Source organism: Meleagris gallopavo, chromosome 15 (genome assembly GCF_905368555.1).
Source record: "Meleagris gallopavo chromosome 15, MGAL_WU_HG_1.1, whole genome shotgun sequence".
Lineage (NCBI taxonomy): Eukaryota > Metazoa > Chordata > Aves > Galliformes > Phasianidae > Meleagris > Meleagris gallopavo.
The window spans coordinates 13,549,979-13,572,377 of NC_139418.1; the positions used below are offsets into that span (position 1 = coordinate 13,549,979).

The 22,399-nt window shown below is 44.7% G+C and overlaps 1 long non-coding RNA gene across 3 annotated transcripts; it reads left to right on the plus strand.

Annotated features, from left to right (window-relative positions):
• The first annotated feature begins 1,311 nt into the window (after positions 1–1,311).
• Positions 1,312–21,174, plus strand: LOC146543344 (uncharacterized). Of its 3 annotated transcripts, none has more exons than XR_014886589.1 (5): positions 1,312–1,358; positions 1,669–1,771; positions 3,986–7,213; positions 8,223–12,275; positions 12,379–17,222. It is a non-coding gene; the product is annotated as an uncharacterized LOC146543344 (long non-coding RNA). The 3 variants fall into 3 exon arrangements; XR_014886588.1 differs by lacking the exon at positions 1,669–1,771 and adding an exon at positions 17,846–21,174 and having other exon boundaries at positions 1,315–1,358; positions 12,379–17,328; XR_014886590.1 differs by lacking the exon at positions 1,669–1,771 and having other exon boundaries at positions 1,315–1,358; positions 3,986–4,935; positions 6,995–7,213.
• Positions 21,175–22,399: the final 1,225 nt, after the last annotated feature.

Here is a 22,399-nt window from a genome sequence, read left to right on the forward strand (position 1 = left end):
AATGCCCTCTCCAGCGTCCCTAGTCTTAAAAACCTTTGCTTGGAAATCTTTTAATCTTCTTTGGATGCTTTTTGAATGTTTTCCAGGAATGTTATGCTCTTTCCCACTCACAGCTTCTAAATATATGTTCTGTTTGGGCTGCAGACCCCAGTCTATTTTTACATTTATTTCCAGCACGTTTTAACTTCTTGATAGAACATTTCAATCTGTACTTCAGCTGCTGTCCAACCTCAGCATCACTCAGAAGGAGCTCATTATTCTAGAGGACTTCTGCCTGGATGAGGGCTGTGGCAGCTCCTGTCTGGCTGCAGGCAGGCTTACAGCTGGAGGAAAGTGGGCAGGAAGGAAAGGGAGCAGCTGCCTCTGTATAAGGAAGCAATTAAGCATCTTTGGAGCCTTTGTCTTGTTTGTAAATGGTTAACTGAGTTTGGGATGGAAAATACTGTAATAGAGCGGTGATTTTTTTTCTCATTCCACTGAATTGGAATGGACAACCATTTCCATTTGTAAGGCAGCAAACAAGTGGCTGCTTGCTTCCTCATCCTCCTGCATGCTGATATTTAGCAGGGCTTTATTTATTTGGTTAGGTGCACGGGATATGCGCTCACTGTTTGCATAAGTAGGATGGGAATGGTGAAAAGCAGATTTTTATCATTGTTACTCTTGTCTTTGTTTGCTGTTCCTGTCCCTGGGGTGTTTTTCTGGATCTGGTGAAGATTTAAAAGAGGGAAAAAGGGGAGGGTTAGGGAATGCTCTGTGCCATGTGGGCAGCAGGGGACCTATTCCGCTTGCAAGCAATGACTTGATTAAGCATACATATCTCCACTTGACCTCTGTATGAAAATGTGCCCTTTAAATAATGGTTCCAAGTCTCTAGGGTCAAATCCAAGCTTCTGTGATGCAAACCACTACAAATGAGTGCACCATCTCTTGGGCTGGCATCCTGCTGAGCCCAGAGCAGCACCAGGATGTCCCAGCAGGGCAGCTGGCCTGGCTCTGCTTATTTGGTGTTCTTCCCTCTGTGGGCTGTGCCCTCTGGTAGCCCTGGAGGTTAAAGCCACCTCTCCTGACAATTTGGAAATGAGGTGAATGAGAAACCCAAGCCCTGGCTTGGTAAGAACAGGAACAAGACCCCTAATGTAGCAGACTGGTGGCGTGGAAATACTGCCTGATGTCTCCAGCATGAAGGAAAGGGTTAAAGACAGAGCCGGTGCTTGTTCCTCCATGGTATTATCTGTGTGATTGCTTTTCATATCTTGTTTACTGTGGTTAGCAGAGCAGCTATAATATAGAGTGCTGGATGCAATAAATCTTGTTGCAAACAGCACACTTTTCATCAGAGCTCAGGGAACTGCAAGGTAAGCACGAGAGGGAAATCTATAGATTTAATTATATAGAAAGTCTAACCCATGTAGATCTTACTGGAAATTATAACCATGATGTTTACATTATGTGCAGGTTTCTTTGTATTAGGTATATTGTCCCATTTTTGGTTATTTTGAAGACTGACAACAGCAGTGCGGTGTCTGCTGTGGCTTTGCACCAGCACGGATGGGCTGTGGGTGTCATTAATTTAAGGAATGAATTTTAAGGGGGGTGGGATGGGCAGTTTTAGGGCTTTTTTCTTCCCTTAAGCTTCGTGCCAACCACTCGCTCTCATAATCCCAGGTGGTGGCCTGCTGCACTCCTCCCTTGTTGGATGGTGAGCATCACCACGCTGCAGGGCTTTCCTTTGCTAACACAGAACTCATGAAGGCAGCAGAGGTGCAAGGTAGGCTCATGGAGGCTTGTGCTGATGTCGGATTCGTCAGGCAAACACCACAACATGGTCTGTGGTTGGGAAAGCCTGTCCTGGCCTTCCCAGCTGAGGAGAAGGGCTGGTTGTCACCAGAGTTGCACTTGGCCAAGGGATGGCCACTGTCAGCAGGCTGCCCAATGTGGCCATGGGATCTGTGGTGCTCAGCACAGGTTTGGATGGTTTTCAGTGTAGCCCTGGGTTTTCCCCATGGCAGTGTTCGGAGTCTCCTGGATCAGCAGATAGCTGAAATTTGCAGCGTTTTATTTCTCCACCCTTCATTGCAGGCAGGGATTTTCTATTTCACGCAGATGCTGGGAAGATAGAGGTAATTGGTGACTGTAAGATGCTCTGCTTGAGTGATGAGAGCTGTGCAAATACTAGCTCAATACTAAAAAACACATTTTCTTCTATTACGTAGTACAGAGATTGAAACATAACCTAAAATCTAAGCTTCCACAAGAAAATGAAATCCATGTATTCAGTTAACACAAACCCTCTCATTTCCATCCACCAGCAGCAGATGCTGGGACTCCACTCCCGCCTTGGTAGCAGTAGCCTTGCAGTCTTTGAACCACCAGAACTGCATAACATAGTGAGCACCGGGCATAGCAGTAACTCAGATTCTGCATAAAAAAGATGCTGAACAGGGCAGATTAAAAATGAAAGAAATTTCTGACAACTGTGCCAGTGATTAAGCTGAATAATCATCTCAAGCTCTGCTTGCTGATAGCTGTGCCAAGCGACGGGTCCTCTTGTCACAGGGCGTGCTGCTGATCCCAGCACTGGGGGCAATGGTGACATCCTGCCTGGGTCACAGTGTGCATGGGGAATTTTGGCAACCCAGCTGTCTGCTTCCCTCGCTCTGCTTTAAATTCTGGCCATTAATATGCATTGGAGTAGCAGCGTGATCCCAGAGGCGAGCTCTGCTCCTGCACACAGTACACCAAGATGTGCCATTTCTTTGTGTTGACTGGGGAAATCCTGAACTTTGTTTTTAATGACAGATTCTTTAAAGCTGTTTTTGTGCTGATAGCAAACCTGTGATAAGAGCTTGTGCCAGCAGCTGTGTACACACAACTTGTTGTGTACTTCTTCATTCAGTGCGTGCCTGTGATCTCATGGAAGAGCCCTTCTTTCTGAGACTGCCTGCATCCCTAGAGGTGTTCAAGAAAAGGGTAGATGTGGCACTGAGGGACGTGGTCAGTGAGCACAGTGGGGATGGGTTGGTGGTTGGATTGGATGAACTTAGTGGTCTTTTCCAACCTTAAAGATTCCATGGTCCCATCCTGTGCCCACCTCATACCTCTGCCCTCATGCTTCGGAGGAAAAAGTAGAGAGTCTGCAGTGACCTCTGTCTGTCTTAGGTTTTAGTTGCAAGGGAACACTTCTCCTCTGCAGCTTTAGTACAGATCTTGGTAGCTCCTCCTGCATGGGATTGATAGCACGGCCAAGTCAGGTAACAAGCTACACGTGATGCTCACACATAACCAAAGTCTTCACATGAGTCTTTGGGGAAAACCACAGTACTGATTTATCCAGGCCACGTTTGGGGTGATCCTGAGCTCCCCTATTGTTATTTCTTTCCAGGAGCTGAGGGTCCCATCCTGGTTCAGGGTCTGGCATTTGCCCTATGTGCTCTGAGGGATGGGTTGGTGACAAATGGGTGCAATTGAGGCATGTGTCTGGGTTGCTGCATGCAGAGCTGGTTTGTAAATGAAGCATTTTGCTAACGTCAAAGGAAATAGATGGATATTAATTGTTTCTCAGTGATTTGTCATTTTTCATGTAGCTTATTGATGGAATAATGGTAACAGCAGCAGGAAACAGGTTGGGAATGACTTGAAATCAGAGGAAAACCCCCATAACAGCTGGAGGCAGAGACAGGTTCTGCTTTAAGCAGAAGGGTTTTGAGTGGATGTGCCAATATTTGAATGTTTCAGGCATTCTTCTTGGCTTCATCTAGCTGGTGGTATAAAAATCTCTTCAAATCAAAACTTTAACACTTTCAGAAAGAGCCATTTTGATTTTCCTTTAAATCTTTCACTCTCCGTTTTGAGAAAGGGGGAAAAAATTACCAAGCAGACCTAATTCAACTCCAAAATGAGAACAGGAAAAGGACTTTTATTCTAAAGGTATGAGTTATTTGATTCCTGGAAGATCTGAATCTTTTCTATCTGTTTCTTTCAGTGTGGTGTCTTCTTGAAAATGGATTCTGATGATAATCACAATTATTTTTCCTGCTGAGGACAAACTTCTGCAGTGGCAGTAGTTCATCTCTTGATGTTGGACCTGATGAACCCTAAGCATGGACAGAGCTTGGATGGAGAATACTATAATTGGTCTGTGCTGAGTCCAACCCAACATCCTCATGGCCATCAGCTCTCAGGAGGGGAATCTTTTATAGATAAATGTATATGGCCATGCAGTGTTAGTTATAGCTTCCTTCCAGATGCAGATATACAGCAGCTTTGGTCTGCAGAATAACCCCACACTCTTGCCATCTGCAAAGACAAGCAATAGTTTTTCTCAGAAAAAAAACTCTGATCCAAGTAGCACTTCATTTCCCATGCTAGAAATGCCTGAGAGCAAAGCTGGGAAAAACTTTCCCTAAATAACCTCAACACTGAACAATCATTGAAACACATCTCTTTTATTTCACTGCTTCCCCTTCACCTGGTAAACAGTGACTTGGCCAACACCTGGTGCCTGTCTGCTCCATCACTGGGGTGGTTGGTGCTGCTCATGTCCTCTGGATCCTTTAACCTGATTTTCCACCTGCAGTTGCATGGCTACCAATGGAAAACCCTCCCCAAAACCCAGCCTGCATGGAACAAGCATGTTTCATGGTGCTGGCTTTGGAGAGCCCATTTGAGGTATGGGCTCCCCTGGAGCCTGATGGTTCCAGAAGACAAAAAGTACCTCGAAGAGGATGCACTTATGTTTGTCCTCTTGCTGTTCCCTCTGTATCGACTTCCTCCCCTGCAGTACTGCACAGCTGTAAGGAAGCTGTGATGGCTTTGAGGAAGGAGTCTGGGTTCTGCAGCTGATGTTCCCCTGCTCGCCCACCTGCATCCTGCTCCATCTCCAGCATATGGAGGGGCTAATTGCTGCTGTAGGAGCTGCTGCTGTGCACAGAGGTCTGTGGATGAGCAAAGCTAAGCTCAAAAAATGATTTATTAAAGCTTTATGATACAATTATTTTTTGTAGATAATAAGGAAAGTATGGGATAACCAAGGGGGAAAAATCAGTTTGGTTTGGGGGAGTTTTTTTCAAACTGTTCTTGGGCAGTGACTCGGTGTGTGGTGTTGGCTTGGTTTGTGGCAGGGACTTCTCATGCAGGGGCAGAGTTCACCCAATGACAACCCCCCCAGGGTGCCCTGAGCCACCTGGGATGCTCTCCCTACTACAGAGCAGCTGGGGTTGAGCACTTGCCCTGGTATTCCTAGAAACCCTCCAGAAAAGCACTCCCGAAGTAGCAGAGCCCCAAGTCCCCCGGGTGTCACCTTAGCAGTGATGGCACGGGAAGGGGATGTCTGTGTTGGCACCTCTGTGACTTCAAAGGCAGGAGCTGAGAGGCTTCTCAGAGCCTTCGCTTTGTTATTCATCTTTCCCAGCGCTCATAAATTATCAACAAACAATCTCAGCCATCATGCTGGTGAGCAGGACTGGATAATTATGTTTGTGGTTCAAAATGAGGGTTGTCAATTTTAATTAGGGAAAGCTGAGTGCGCAGGGAATTTTTAATGTTACCACCTGAACTCTCGAGTGCTGCTCAGAAAATAATTGTAAATGAAAAATTAAACAGGGCTCAGTACACATTGCAAAGGGCATTCCTTTTCCTCCACTTTTCCTTTCTTTGAGGTGAATTGGGCTCTGGCTATACAACAGCCAACAGGTTTGCTGTCAGTATGAGGAAGGAAAGCTGGGGGTGAGCATGAGGCACCCTGCTCCTGCATCGTGCAGTGGTGGCGGGGCTTCAGCGCTCATCTTTCCATGGAGCGCTGGTGCCATCAAACCTTCTTGTGCTAAAACCAAGGCAGAGTCGTCCCTGAATGTCACCAGCAGCCGGAGGGGCTGTCTGTGCAACTGCTGCATCTGAGCCAGCAAATGTCAGATCATCACAGGGAGTGGGGGTTAAGATTTAATCAGCAGGCCAGCATCCTCTCGTAATTTATTTTCCTTCATTTAGAGAGGATTTGCTGGGCTGCGTGTGATCTTGTGAATATTTATAGTGAGAATTCTTTTTCAACTGCTCTGGTGGTTAACAAGTTTGGTGCTTCCCAAGGATGTGCACAACAGAGTCAGATCTGGAATGGCCCCATCCTGTCCTGGCACTGCCCTTTGGGCACAGCAGAGCAGTGCAGGCATGGCCTTGGCTCATCTGCACTCTGCTAGGAAGGGGTGCTCTTCCAAATGTGCTCAGCACCAGCAGAGCCTCATCCAAAATATTCTCAAGACAGCAGAAAGTCATTTTAATGGGCTTAGATGAGGCCTAAAGTGAGTCAGCTGGAGCAAATGAACTTCCATTCGCTAATGCAGTCTTATAATAGCCAGGCTGCAGAAAAGCATTTGGCAATTGCAGTTGTTAAGTCGTAAAAAATAATGAAAAAAATGCAATTATTTTTAATGCTATGCACATCTATTATGGTAAGAATATGCTGAATCTCTGGTTGGAAATACTTTGGGTGTCTCGGGTGATGGTGGTGAGGGAGAAGAGAAGCCACAGCACTCTGTAGCTTGATGGGATCACAGCCCTCTGTAGGGTCTGGTGATGACTGAAATAAACACAAGTTCAGCTACTGAGTGAAGGTCTGGGTTGCCTGTCTGCGCTGTAGCACATGGGGTACTTCTCAATGGGTGACTCAAAGGGCTGATTCCCACCTCATAAAGCCAAAGGGTTTGTCTCTGTGCACACCTGCAGAACCTCGCTGTGTGGGGCTCAAGATGACTGCCAGCAACGATGGGCTGCTTCCAAAAGGATGGGAAGAAATGCAGACAACTGTGAGCCTGACAGTATGGGCACAGATCTCTCTTGGCTACTCTCTCTGAGATCCTAAAAAGCAGTAAAGCATTTGTGGTCTGTGGGCACAACTTGAGCAGGGCAACCCAAACCTCAGCAATGCGTATCATCTGAAGTCAGACCCCAGAGAAAGCCACGTCCTTCCTTCTAGAAAACTAAGCATTTCTCATTGCAGTTCCTGATTTGCAGCCATGCTTGAGGAACAGGGATATTCATGCCGAGGAAATATGCAGCCAGCCTGAATTGCTGCTGTGAGCTTGCTCCCATACCACTTTTCCTGTGCCAACTATTTGACACTGCACAGTCTGGAAAAAGCCTTGCACATGTGAAGCACGCTGTTGGGAGCACCACGTCTGCAGCTACTGCTGCAAATTACAGCTGAATATTCTTCGAGGTATGCTGGGATTTGGGGATAGGAGGTGCAAGTCTGGCAACAAATTCACTTGGCCCCAAGGTTTGGAAATGGGAGAACCACATTGCAGATCCATGCTGGGGACACAACACTTGGTGCCTTGGCTCCTCTTTCTTCTCTTAGCTCAATGCAACCAAACCAGCTCCTTGTACTGGATGATCTGTCCTGCAGGTTGTTTGGTGTCCCCAAGGATTTTGGTCCAGAAGCCTCCTTGGTTCAGTGCCTGGCATCACCTGCAGGGCAGAAAGTGCCATCATTCAGCAGAGAGCATACAAGTGCCATCTGGTGCAAGTGGGCTGGGGGGGTGGAATTAAAATGTGCTCTCAGAGGAGGAAGAAGCTGCAGACATGTTCATCAGCTCCTGTGTCTCCAGCAGGCTGGAAGAATGCTGGAGCATATTTAAAGCAACAGCTTAATTAAATGGTGCTGCAGTTCTCACCTTGCCTCAGAAAACTGTTGGCTTATTGCCTCTAGCCCCGTGTTCTGACAGGGAAGAACAAGCATGCACATAGTCAAAAGTGTAGGTTGCTGGCCAAAAACATCCCAGTGCATCTGGTTGACCTCAGGAATCACCCTGCTTCTGCTGCTGACCACTCTCCAGTACCTCTGATCTCTGCAACGCCTTGGCATTGTCTGTAGGAGGAGAGCACACAGCAGAGGCTGTGCAAAGAGAGGCAGCTGCTATCTCTTCCTGCCCTGTCGATTGCACTGGTGCATTTGCTCCCCACCCCAGAGCAGCCGCTGTGTGAGGATGCTGGGCTGCTTGCAGAGGATGTCCAGTTGTGAGCGTCCTTGGGGGCCAGTGAACAATGCTGGGCAGCTACGCTTTAGCACCATCCTTTGATTACTTTTGGTCCTTGGTACAGAGCTATTCCCAAAGATGAGCACAGAGAAACACAAGCACCTTTCCCCCTGTCTGTTCGCATTTGTGGGATCTGACCTATTTTTGGTAATTGCAGCACAACAGCCTCCCTTGTTTTCTGACTTGCAGGAGCAGCGGTGCCTTGTGCTGCAATAAGCTGTGCCTTAGCAAATCTGCCCCAAGGAAGGCAGGCAGTTTCAGAGGAGGCTGATGGCAGTTCTCACGTGGTGACCTCCCACTCCTTCACGGATCCCACAGCCACGGGTATCTGTGCACCAATGGCCATTGCTGTCCCTGAGGGTACATCTGTATTTTGGGATGCAGGGATGAAGCCACTTCTCCACCATGGTTTGCAAGGAGGCACAGCTGGGAGCTACCCCACGGAGACCTTTTGCTTTACTGCTGTCCGTGCGCTGTCTCAGGAGCAGCTGCTGAGAGCCTGGGAGAGGCACTCAGGATGTGCTGCAGGCTTTGGGAGGACCAAGTTCCAACAGCAAGGAAACAGCAATGTACATTCTTTCCCTTGTTAATATTTCTTCAAAAGAAGCTGCAGCTGTCTGGGATGCTCCTACACAACAGCGAGTCATGAGTGATGGCTTTCTTTGAGTAATATAGGCTGGGAGCTCAGTTAAATGTATCAAATTAACTGTCAAAATAATCTTCCAGGCTGTGATGAGCCCAAAGATTAAGCAGCATGTTGTTCTTTCTTTGTGCTTTTTTTTTTTTTTTCACTTAGCAGAAGGGATTTACTATAGATTCCAAAATCCATATTTGAAATGAATTGCAAATAGTTTCTTGTAGTCTTGGCCTATATGAAAAGGATTATTACCCAAAACAACACTTCTGTCAGGGGGAATGTAGGTTAAAGAGAAATGGGAATGTAAATAAATGTGCAGGCTTTGCAGTGCATTCTGCAGGGGGCATGTTTATTTTCTCTCTTGATTCCCCAAGCTTGGCTTCCTATGCAATTAAAGGGTCCAGCTCTTCCTTGCAAAACATACTCTCATTTCTTTTTTGTGTCATCAGTAAATATTTGGGCTGAAACTGTTTAAACATAAGCTTTCAATAATCTTTGTTTTGCTTTTTCTGGTTCTCTGGCTGAGACCTGGTTTGAATTTTCATAGACTAAAAATACATCATTTTGTTTGAAGAGCTTAGATGATCTTGTTCATTTTGCTGTTTATCTATTACCAGGAGAGCCTAATCCTTCTCTGATTGATGTTCAGCGTCACGTAGTTAAGCAGCGATACAGGCTGTGGAGCAGGGAGTTATTATTCTTAGCTGGGCTCTTCAGGTACCTGAGCCCACTGCTGACATTATGCATCCACCACACATTAAATTGTATTGCCCTAATCAAGCGTGCTGCCATAGGTCAGCAGCAAAAAATGCGAAGAAATAGATGCATGAAGGTGATAAAAGACAGAAATGGCAGAGGATATTAGGAAGCACAGGGCAGAGGGAGATTGGTAGCAGTCAATCCTGATTTTCAAGATAAGGCCGTGACTCTCCGGCGCCATGCCCTGCATTATTCATGTGTGAATGCTGGCGGGGAAGGGCTGTGTGCACCCAACGCTTGGCTTCAGCCTTCACTCTGATATTTATCCATGTATTTATTTGGGGCTCTGAATTGCAACCTCCCTTCTAGGATGTTCTATACTAAACAGCTGGTGATTTCTTTATTTAAAGACCTGCAGGGTAAAGAAATGGACAAGGAGAGAAAAGCCAAAGTTTTCAAAGGATATCTCAATCTACTGGGTTTCTGGATGCTCGTGTCAAAGTTAGAAAGCAATGTTAATTACAGGCATCTAGAAAGAGCCATAATTATCTGTCATTCATGGTGACAAGATGACATCGCCCGTTTGGAAGGTTCAGCATTACCATTCACAATCTGAAGAGCTTAGGCTGCAATGATAACTATTTCTGACAACCTCAGGAGGTGAGTTTGATATTTCTGATATATGCACGTACAGGAGCAGTTGTTTGGCACACAGCTATGTGGCAGGGCCTTCCACAGGCAAAGAGCAAACAGGTATTTTATCATGGAGTTCTAGGACTGTTTGAGTGGTAAGGAACCTTTAAAGGTCATTTAGTCCAACTCCCCAACTTTTCATGCTGAGCAACTTTGGTGTTGGAAAAGGAAGGAAGTAATAATGAAACAAAGGAGGCACTAAAGGTGGGGAGCCCCATGTGCCCCCTGCACAGCTTGTATTGCAGATTCACCACCGTGTCCTGGGTCACATTCAGCTCAGTACTGTACATCTAATGATAATGATCTCTTCCCAGTAGCCAACATGGAGCGTGATAAAACTGCAGTCACTCCATTGTGCATCTCCTTCTTGTCCCATCCTCCTTTCACCCAAGAGCAGCAGGAGCACAAACCTGCCATCCCATGGAGCAATGCTGTGCTGCTGCTGGTTGGGAATTGGCCAGAAATGTGGGAGCTTCATCCTCTGCTCCTCAAAATCTCCCAGTGACTTTTCTTGCTTACAGCAGAAGCCCCAGCTAGAAATCCTGGTCTGATTTTTCCATGGTCTTTTGTGGAGCTAAGAGTTGGACTCAGTGATCCTTGTGGGTCCTTTCCAACACAGGATACTGTGTGATCCTTGCTTGGAAAATGGGTAAAAAAAATACCAACCAGAGAGTCGCTCTGTATATTCTCCATATCTACAATTGCAACCGCCATAAAAATCTTTCTAGAAGTGTCTCAACTGAGTTAATTGGACTGGAGGGGGCAGTAATGCCAGGCCCAAATAACAGGTGCAGCATGAGGAGCTCAGGAGTGATGAGCATCCATGTGCACACTGTGCAAAGCTGAGCATCGGAACGTTGGATCTTTTTTAGCCAGGTGTTTGTTATTTCCTTTGTCAGATATCAATCTCCCAGAGAGTTGGCATCTCTCTTCTCCTTGGCTCTGTCTTTCCTGTGTATCTGCTTAACAGAGATGCAGATGCTCCTGTTCGGCTCAGGGCTGTGCGGGAATCAAGAGACCCAGCATGTACCACTGCTTGCCCTGCAGAGCATTCCTGCATGCTCTGTTCACCCACAAGCCCTATTCCTCCATGCTCCCCCGTGGCTGATCACTGAGTTTCACTGGTAGGTGGACAGTTTGGGGTTGGCCTCATGGCTCAAGAGATGAAGAACGCAGAATCCTTCAGCACTCATGATTAATAATGTGTCATGAGAGGTGAGAGCCATTTGTCTGTGGAATTCATTAACAGCGTCTAATATTAGTAATAACAGAAACAAATAAAGAAGAAAACTAAAAAGAATCCCCATCTAACCCCAAATCCAAGATAAATAATGAAAGGAGTGTCTCTTGGGATCGTTTCTCTATGGATTAGATCAATAGCAACATCCGAATGAAGCCAGGAGAGTGGCTCTGAGCCCAGAGCTCTGCAGTGCTGGCAGTGTTCACAGCTCTTCTCATGGTTTATTACACAGACTTTTTCCCTGCACATCACAAAGTTCCCTGGCAGACTGATATACAGCCATTGCCGAAATAAATATTTTGTTAATTTTTTCTTTTAGAGGAGAGATCAAGTAGTAACTCCCCACTGCTGCCGGGAAAGAATATGCAAAAAGCTGATTCTGTAGCAGGTCAGGATTAAATTAGAAACCATGAATGCAGATAGAAAGGGAAATCTGCATTTATTCTGCCCTTTGAGTGGATGTGAGACAGAGCAAAGTTTGGTGTGTAAAAGTAATTTTGTATATAAGGAATCATGCCTGTGGTCTGGGCACATGGATGAAGTTGATAAGAATCCCTGCTGGACCTTGACATGGGATTTCTAACTAATGTGATGGATTTCTTTGTTTGCTGTGTTTATTTTTTGTCCTCAAGTCAACCAGTCTTGTAGTGTTTATTGTGCAATTCATTATTTATACCTCAGCATTCAGCTGCCCTCATTGGATCAGCTCCCTCTGAGCAAATACACAGCAGGAAAGTCCATTCTCTAAAGAGCTTCAGCCCTTGGTGCTAATGAGAAGACAAAGGTGCCTGCTGCTCTCCTGCACCACGTCCTGCTCACAGTAACAAGCAGCTTGTTTCCCTCCATGCCCCAGGATTGGATGGGATTTTGTCTTCTATAGTTTTTTTGGCTGGAGGGTGCAGGTTTGGGGCTGAAGATGAAGGATTCACCCATTCTGGGAACAGATCAAGATTTGTGGCGTTCTCCCTTTCCTGTAAGTCTTAACACACCACTGTTTTTTTCAAACCAAAATGAATATTTCATCTATGGGAGCTGTCAGCTGGGTGCCTGTATGTTGACCTTGCCGTTCCCCACAGGAATGCTGCAGGAGGTGAGGCCAAGGAACCATCCTCCCGACACGTAGCCTCCACTTGGAAGACGAGAAAGGACTTCAGCTACAATTCAGACTTCTTTCTCTGTCTTACAGCTTCCCAGTTTCTCTTCAGGAAGAAGTATAGGATTGGTTTGCCACGTTCCTGTTTATGGCACAAAGGGAGCAAAATATAAAAATGATGCTTAAAATGATTTATAATCTAGAGTGCTCCAAAGGATAAACAACACAGAGAGTGAGAGAACCACTGGAATTCAACCTTCTGACAGCACGTGAAATCCCAATAACAATGTTGGAAATGCGCTGATTGAGGGTTTAGCATGAAAGGCATCCAGCTGGGGTGCTCTGGTCTGCTTCGGGTGGCAGCACCAGGAACTTTGAGGAAGGTCAGTAGATCGCTCTATCAGTCCTTCCTGCTGGAAGCAGCATAAGAAGCTCCTTGTGGAGGACCAGATGCTCTATCTGTGCATATTGTTCCAGAGTGAACAAAATAAGAAAATGAGAAAACTCTTTCATTTGCTTGAGCAGCTGCTGATCTCTGGTGAATTTTCCACTTCATCATTTTCAAAGCCGTATAACTGTACGTATTTCTAATGATAGCATGTAATTTAAATACCTGTTTCTATTGCTATTGAAACATTTTGAGCCACCTCTAAAAGTGCAATCAAAAGGGTTACAAGTGCAGTGACACAGAAGAGGCCCGTAGTGCCAGCCAGGCACATTTCTCCTGACTACATTACATTTGAGAGAGGGCAGAAAAGCAACATTGTGAAATAAGACCTGGAGGATCTGGAGTGGTTTCTGTTTTAAAGTATGGCTGCTATGTCATCCTCATCTCCATCTCAGTTATTTCTGCTCTGGTGTTGATTCAAGCACGGGCAGATAGATATGGCCAGAAATGCAGACTTGGCACCATATACGATGCAAAGAATATTATATACCTCCTAGGAAGATGAAGTCATGTCAAGTGAGAAGCAGAAAGCTGTCACCTTGCACCGTAGCCTGCACAGCCTCATCTGTTTGTGTGCATTCCCCTCCAACACCGAAGGCTGCTGCAATCTCTGCTGCTGGCATTTTGAGGACAATTTACAACATTACTGAAAAGTGTGTGAGCCGGAACCACGTCAGCCCTGGGTGTAAGTGGGGGAGAACACTTAGGTTTGGGGTTATCCCCAGCTCCCCCCCAGGCAATGCCTCACAAGCCCCAAGTGCTTCATAACTGGAGGATGACAGAGGTGGATTTTAGGTGGTTTGCAGGAACATGAGGCTGACTGCAAACTGTACAGCTCTTAATTAATGACTTGCTGGCTTCATTCTCGAGCTATGGCTATTCCAGTCACATACACTCCTTCAGCTTTTCGAGATGCAGTCCAAGAGATGAATAAATAACAATAAGCTCCTGCTGGAATGCATTCAGGAAACATTTGATAGGAACTAATTTATTTTACTTTATTATTTAGCAAGGTAATATATAAACTTACCTAACATAACAGCAGATTAGCTGAGGCACTCACTTTCTATTAGCATTTGGTTATATTACAGAAAGCCTCAAGTGTATTTTTGGAGGGAGTTACGTAAGAAACTTTTTTTAACAAAAAGTGAAAGATATTTTAAGGGCTTCCTGACATAAAAGCATACTGAAATAGTCTTATGTCCTCAAACCTTTAAAATATTGGTTCTTTAGCTGAGCTTCACCTCAAAAACTTACGTTTTTGGTTGGTTTTAAGATCACTGGAAACTGGAATAAAGCTAATGTGAACCTGAAGCACTTTGGCTGCCTGCACACAAGCAGTCTTTGCTAGGCAACAGAAGGCAGCCAGGCAGCTTGGGGTAGTAGGGAACCAGAGAGGGCAGAATAACACTGCCAAATATTTTGGCCAGGCTTTAAATAGTCACTGCTGCAGTGAGTCCTTTTGGTAGAAATTGTGCCTTTGTGCTACTAAAAAAGACTTACAATGGTCAGGGTGAAACCTAGAAGGACTGTGATGCGCTCACCAGCTTTGGGAAATGGTCTGGATCCTCAGGGTATCAAGGACAGGAAAGTAAACCTTCAGTGATAACCACCTCTTTCATTTTTAGAGGAGCTTTTTTTCTTTTTTTTTGGTAGTTGTTGTCTGATTTGTCGGATAAATATCTCCAAATACTTGGGTCCTGAACTTGCAATTGAGAGCTAGTTGGAGGTCTCTCTGCATTTGAATTAAATAAATGTGTCACTCTTTGCAAAGGGAGAAATACGGTAATTTTCTCAGAAAATCTTCCACCTCTGTTTTGTAGAAACTGCAAACTGAGCATGGGTAATTCCCTGAAATTTGTATGGGCTGTCCAGATACTAAAAAAATATAAATGGAGATCCACCTAACACGTATCAGGAGAAAATGAAAGTTGAGTGCGTTGTATGCTTGAGCTGTTTTATTTGTGCAGCCATTTGTTCAGCAGTCATCCTGGTAGTCTTTCTGCCCCTTCAATTTTGTGAGAGTGTAGAAAATGACACAGTTTCTTTGTGTGGTTTTATGGAAATTAAGCTTTCTATTACTTAAAAAGGCCAAAGCATTCATGGAATATGTTGGTATGTTTAAAAGCTGGGATGATAGTATATTTAATTGTAGCACATAAAAGATAAATTAAGAAATAGTTTAGTTCATAGTTCAGTTTAAAAAGGATGCGTCTACAGTGACAGTAACTTGAGACTGAAGGTTTGGACAATGAAAGCAGATTACAATTACTAGGAGAGAAAATAAATGAAGAAGATACACAAAGCTTAGCGGGGAAAAAAAAAAAAGAACAAATTTATGCAACTTCTTTTGATGTATTTAAGGAAGCATTTAAATGGATAAAACTGGGCAACGTGTGAAAGAGTGTTGAGATGTAGCAGGTCACTTCTGAGACAGAGAAGGTCAAGTGACACTGAGCACTAACAATGTCCCCAAGGGCTCAATGGAATAAAGTGAAGAAGCATCATCATAAAAAAAATTAAAAAATAGAGAATGGAGAGCACCAGGCAGAACTGCAGCAGTTAATTTCTGGGCTGAATGTTAATGCAGAGCACCATGACATACCCAGTGCTCCCTGTGCTGTTTTGGGAACAGTGGTGGTGGAGAGTGCATGGCACAGAATGCCAAGCTGTGCCGTTAGGCTGCCGAGTAACCATGGGTACACCCACGTGTTCCATGTCTTCCCCATGTATCCCATGTCTTCCTCTCCTTGCTGTGTATAACTAGAGATAACAATGTTCTGACACACCCCGCTCAGACTCTAAACCCAGCTTCCCCTTTCTGTGATCCCTCCCTGCATTCAATCCATCTATTTTTGTCAGTGACCAAAAAAAAAACTTTGCTGCCATTTGTGAATGCCTTCCCGTGCATGTTAGTCCTGCTCCTTAACCAAAGCACCCCAAGCATCCCGCAGCCCTTCTTCGCAGCACAGCCAGCCCAGGCTGCACCAAGGTACTTCTCTCCCACCTGCAGCCCAGTGCTCACCCTTGTTGTGCTGACTGCCGTGGGTTTGGCTGCACTCTCAGGAATTGGTTAAATCCCATTCTACCTACAGCCCAGAGGCTCCTGGGGGAGGGGATGCTGTGTGGAGAACATGCAGTGTGAGACAAATATAGCAGCTGTCAAAGAAGGCTTATTTGAAGCATGTCCCCCCAAACCCACCAGTCTGTTATGCTGGCTCTGGATTTGTCCTTCAGTGTTTGTTTTTTCCTTGTCGGAGAGTTTGAAAGGCCCATTTCTACCACTGCGAAGCCTCAGCTGTCATATCAGCTTTCCTCTTATTGCAAGCTACGCACTGCAGCACTGTGCCCTTTCATATCAAATACATCATTAACACAGATCCTTTTCCCCCATCAGAACCAAATGCTGGGTGCAGGGACTCGAGTGCTCCACAGCCATCCTGAGATATCCCTGCCATGCTGACTGCTGGCCCTGCCTGCATCTGCGTGGGGCTGCCCTACAGCTGTGACCCACAGGCACCAGAACCAGCACTCAGAGAGGGGCACTCAGATAATTCAACTTCCATGTCTTTCTATGATGAAGTAGCATTTTCTTATATTTCTGTACTCATGGAGACATAGACAGGTTTGTATACTCGGTACAGAAAAACTCATGTAGGGATGCAAAATGCAAACTTTTAACATACAAATCAGGAGGAGTCATAAAAGCTGCACTGCAGCCTCTTGTCCTCCTCCCCGACACAAATCTCCCAAAGGACAACAGCTCCCAGCCTGCTCCAAAACCAACACATTTCTGTACCAGGTGCTTGTTTACATCCAGAGGCAATCACCCAACCTTGGCCAAACTGGAGTAAAACGTGGCACAGCTGCTCCATAATCTGTAAAATTTGGTGCAGCTGCCTGCTTGCAAGTGTAGCCAATGAAAAAGTGGGTGCTGGGTGACATGAGCTTACCCACCTAGAGATCTATCAGTGTGTAGGACAGGCTGCTCTGGAGTGAGACTATGCCAACAGCCCTACTCTGGGTGTTAACATCCCAAAGGGAGATAAACTCACAGCATTCCCTGGGTGCCTGCGTGGGAAATGCCTTTAAATCACTCCTTTTCCTTTCCCTGGAGTGAACTGGCGGTGTGAGAGGCTAGGGAGCTGGGGCAATAAATCCCTTTTCCTCCTGCATCTAATTTTACAAAATCTTAAAAATAGAAGAACTTGTGTTCTCACCAGCCCTGTTAGAAGTAAGGATTTGGGTGTGTATTTGTACAAGATGTACGTGCATGTCTGTAAAAATCTTCACCTCCTCTTCTTCTCCCCCACACACTGGAACAAACTGTAGCACTTGAAATTCTTCAGTCAGGGAAAAAAAAAAAAGCACACCAAAAACACCCTGGAGGATGATCAAAGGTGGATGAGAAGTTTGGCCACAGAGCAGACCCCAGAGGAGATAGCAGTTCTTTAAGGCTTTCAAGCAGCTGACAAGAAACCATCAGTGAGTATTTGTGGTCAGGGATAAAGAGAAACATCCTTTTGTACATATCCAAGCGTGAAACCTCCGCAGTAGTTACCTTATAATGTTATCCCTCCATGTCAAACCATGTCATTTTTTATGAAAAAGACTGATTTATATATGACAGCAGCAACTTTTTACAGCCCTCGGGGACTGTAACTTCAATAGCTAAAATCCGAGAGTAGAACTGTAGTCTGTGACCCTGTCATAAATGGCAGTGCGAGGGAGACAAGTGGTATGTTCTTGCTCCTCTTACCAGACCTTAGTAAGTACTGCCTGCAAGTGCAAGCAATTTGCTTTCAGCCCTCAATAAAAATTGCCATTGCAGAGCAGCAGGGTTGCTTCTACTTTTTTTTTCTTTCTGGCTTTCTCGTCCTTTAAATAGAATTCTCCTGAAAGTAAGATTTGCTTTGATGCCTGGGAAACTCCTAAGTATATTTATTTATGGTTAGAGAACTTTCGTGTTACAAAATGACTGTGCTTGTGTTTGTGTTCCTAGAGTTCTGAGAGCTCAACTACTGTGAAAATCAACGGTCCTTCAAAAAAGAGGACCCATCTTGCTGGAATGGTTTATCTGGACTGGAGCCTACTCCTACCCAAGATCTGAAAGACCTCAGGGAAGATGTCAGTGGGGGCAGCCAGCATGTTGGGGTGCCTCAATGGTCTCGAAAGCAAACCCCAAGAAAACATTGTCACCTGGTGTGGGCCACGGTTGGGCAGTAATACCAATGGCCAGAGGATGGGGATCCACCGTGGGAAGGATCGGTGCTGGAGGAAGAGGTTGAGTCACATTCTCTGAGGTTAATTACATGGTGGATGCTGATGAACTAGGCAGAGAGCTTAAAATCTATAAGGAATTTGTAATGGGAATTTATCTTCATACCTATGCTGCTATTGATCAAAATGGTAGTCAGCAGATGTTCAGACCCTATTGATCAGCTTAGATATATTAACGGTGACTGTATTCTAAATAGAGTTCAGTGCACTAGGGCAATTTTTTCCTTGTCTTTATTTCTATTTTCCTGTCACCATGGCAATGTATATGTAAACATTTCTTATTTAAAAATATCAAATATGAGAGCAGATTTAAAGTATTTTGGAATTTAAGTGCTGGGATCAGAATAACATGTGTGGTGTTTTGACATGAGCTGAAAATATATCCAAAGACTCCTTTCCAGCATGCTGACAAAATAAATAAATTAGCCTGGCAAGGGTCTGGCTCTCAGCAGAGCTCGGTGTAGAGTTCTGATCCAGAGGAGCAGCCACTGCCCCAGATACTCAGTGAATCATCATTTTTCTAGCAGAAATTTTTACCTGTAGACATTGCAATGAGGACCGCAGGGAAGCCAGCAGCTCACTGCCTCTGAAGTCAGTGATAAATTAGCACTGCCCTGTGCCTGGCTGCTGCAGTGGCAGCTGAGGAATCCCCACGGTGGCTTCAGTGCTGTTGGTGCAAAGGGAGGGAGCGGTCACCCTCCAGGGAAACAGCAGGGAAGGGCAGTGCTTTCTAGGAGCTGGCACTGAGCACCACATCTCGTATGTCCTCGTGCCAGCACTCTCCTCTAAAGGAATCGTTCAATGTCCTGGACACAACAGAACTGGGAGAAAACCGAGTGCAAGATAAAGCAGTTTTAATTTTAGAGCTGTGATGGTTGGTGCAAATGAGAAGGTATGGATATGAAATGTCCTTGAGAAGTTCTGAAAACAAAAAAGCAAGATGATTTAGGAATATCTCTTTATGGCTGATAGATGATGTTCACCTTTAAGTGAAAAGATGTAGAATTTAAATAATCTTCTAAGGAAAGATGTTTTTTGGGGGGACACAAAAATAGCTTAAAAAAAACACAAAAAAACACCACCACAAACATGTCATTTTTATTGAGGTTATATTTATTTGGGGGCTGAAGTCTCATTCCTTATTTTAGGCATGAGTTTTTAGCAGCACTGAGAACACTGGCCCTGATAACACCAAAGGCACAGAAGTGCCACAAGAAGGAAATGAAGAGGGTGATTTCTTTTAAAGCATTACAGATCCTGTGATTTACATTTCTAATTCCTACAGATGCTCTGGAAAATCCCACTTTAAATATTTGTCAAGCATGCTAGGGCTGCTGGTGGCAAGCACTGTGCAAATTCAAAGCATTAATATTATTGCTTAGCTGCTGTAGCTGAAATATAAACGGGCCTCCTTGTCTTGAAATGTCATTTGAAAAAACAAATCTTCCCTTAGAGAGATCAGCTTTCTTTTTCCAGGAACTCTCTGCTCCCAGGCAGACCTCCAGTACTGAGAGGAGATTCATTCACGTTCCTGTCTCATCTCTTCTTACAGAGTCTGAAGAGAAATATCCCAAAGGAATGTATGTGGCTGCTGTATTGTTGGGTTTTATTCCTACTCCTCATTTGTGCTGTCCTGCAGCTCAGGCTAGCATGCTGCTGTTAACAAAATGCCAAAGATCAAGACAGTTTTGGAAATCAGGTCAGCTACTGTGTCTCATTCTTAACTGTTCTAATTACCCCATAGCACAGCAAGAGACACACAGTGACACCAGAAGACTTCCCCTTGGAGTGAGATACACTTTTTGTGTTGTTAGAACAGAACAGTGGGGTACGTTTTCCTTCTTTGAGCTATTAATTTTGTAAATCATTCCAAACAGCCTCTCACCTGGGTCACTCCACCTTCCCCAACAGCAGCAGGTGGTGGAGCACCCTTTTAGCTGATGAGAAGCCCTCAATCACTGCCAGCTGCACACTGCCCCTGAACTCCATCCTGCAACTCCCACCTTCCCAGCAGATGTTACACAGCCACACTTTAGTGAGCTATCAATTAAGGGAATCCAGCTACCCTAAGGTATATCTCAGGAAAATCCTATCCCCAGGCTGCTTACTTAGTTCTATACTACGCATTTTTATGAAGCTTGCAATCTGAATGTTTCTTGAGTTGCAGGTAAGCAGCAGTCCATGAGCTAATTTGCTGCTGAATGTTTTCACCCGTGGTGTTTCTCTCCCATGGATTTTGAAGAGGGGGTGAGGTCACCTACATTGTTTTCTCAGTTTGCTCCTAAGCTCTTCCACGTGCCCTAGGACAGCGTACTGGGGAAGGACATCAGTGTCCCAGCAAAGTGGATTGAGGTTTTTATATTCTTTGTGGGTTGCTACAGATATGAGCCCTGCTTTTTTTAATTTATTTTTGTTGTGATTGCTTATCATCCTCTGTAACCACAGTTATTGTTTGTGGGTTGCTTGGGCATACAAGGAAATTCAGTGATATATGGTCAAGTTAATTCACTTACTAGTAGAAACTTTTTCTTATACTTCTGCTGGTGTTCTGCCCACAGTCATTATGCTTGAACTTTGATATGCTGTTTATGAAATGTATGTCTGTCTACTTCCAGAGCAATCAATAAAGCAGCTCCTGGTAGACAGGCACTAACTGCTTCGCAGAGAAGTTCAACACCTATTGTACTGAGAGCTCTGAAAATAAAAAGCGTTGAACAGAGGATGAAAGATGCTTGATCCTGGAGAATGGAAAGCACTTGACCTGCTGTGTCTGCTGCATCCTCCTGGCACGGCTGTCTCACTGCAGCAGGCCACACGACGCACTTACGAAGGACCAGATTTATGCTTGAAATTAGAAAGGGGAATCTTGTGGCTTCTTTCTCTATAGTCTACATTTCTAAACTATGTCCTTTTACTAGGACAGTTTTCTCTTGGTGGAGTTCCCAGGAGTTTGTGGTGGTTTATACCAGTGTCAGAACAGGATAATTCACAGGGCTTTGGAGAGGGGGGAAAAGAAAAATTGGGGAGAAGATAACCTTCACCTAGATTTGTTGTAAATGCATAAGAATTTATTAGTTTTTTTTGGGGGGGGAGGAGAGAGGGTAGGTGAGGGGTTGTTGTGTTGAAGTGTTGTTTGGTCAATTGTAGCTAGTGTTCTTCAGGTGACCCAAATATTTGCTGCAATTATCCTTCGCTAACTGAAGACCTCTGGTTGATTGTAGAGCATCTACATGACACAAAACAAAATTCTGTTTGTTATTGCACAGAAATAACTGTGCAATAACAGTCTCTCTTCCCTCACTGTCTTCTCTGCACTCTCCAGATGCACAGCAGATAGGCAGACTGCCCCAGGCTCTGTGCCTTACTGAGGTGCTAGCTGGGTATTCTTGCAAGACTGTCACTTCATTCACTGTAATGAAATGGCATCAGAAAGGGAAAATAGTGATCTTTGCTTCTATAAGTACAGAAATGGTCCTGATATGAGAAGTTTAGTCAGCTCCTCTGCTTAGGTCAACAAACTTTAACACACTGCTTTGTTCTTCAACAACAACAATATTGGCTGAATGACACAAATAATTAGGGTTACTTTGGGAGCACTTCGAACTTCAGTTAGAAGTGAGAATGTTAGACTCCAGCTGTCCAGCAGGGACTGGAAGGATCCAATGTTCTGTTGAAGCACTTGCTTGAAATCAGCCTGAGCCCTTTAGACAGTAAAAGTCTGGGGTTTTCTTTGATCTCGCCATTGCAGTGCTTTACTCTGGTGAAACTGAGAAGAAGATCCAACCTTAGTTTCTGATGACTACTTTCAATAAATGGCCTTCAATCAATCTCCAGCAAGACCAATCACCTTCTTCCATATTACATTTCCAGTCATTCACAATTGCCTTTTGAACCGTATATGAGCCATGTAAGCTTATAGTAAGTGCCAATCCTGGTAAAGTAAGTCTTGCTTCAGTGTATTATGGTTGGTTTGCAGTGCTTCTTGCTGTTACTATAACTTTTTGTCATAGAAAATGAGGTGTGTGCTGTATCATTAACTACTGAGTTTTAGCACTATAATTTCTGCTGACGGCAAACGTTACAGTTTAGGATGCAAATGGCCTCCATTATAAAAATCTGACTCAAGGTTCTCATCATTAGCCTTGGAGTGAAAACTGTCTCCAAGCAGAATGAAAGTGAGAAAAAAATAATTTGGCCCACACCAATGTTTTTATTGTAGAATCTGCTTCAAGTCCTCTGTGAACTTACAGAAACCCTAGCATTTAATAAACATTGG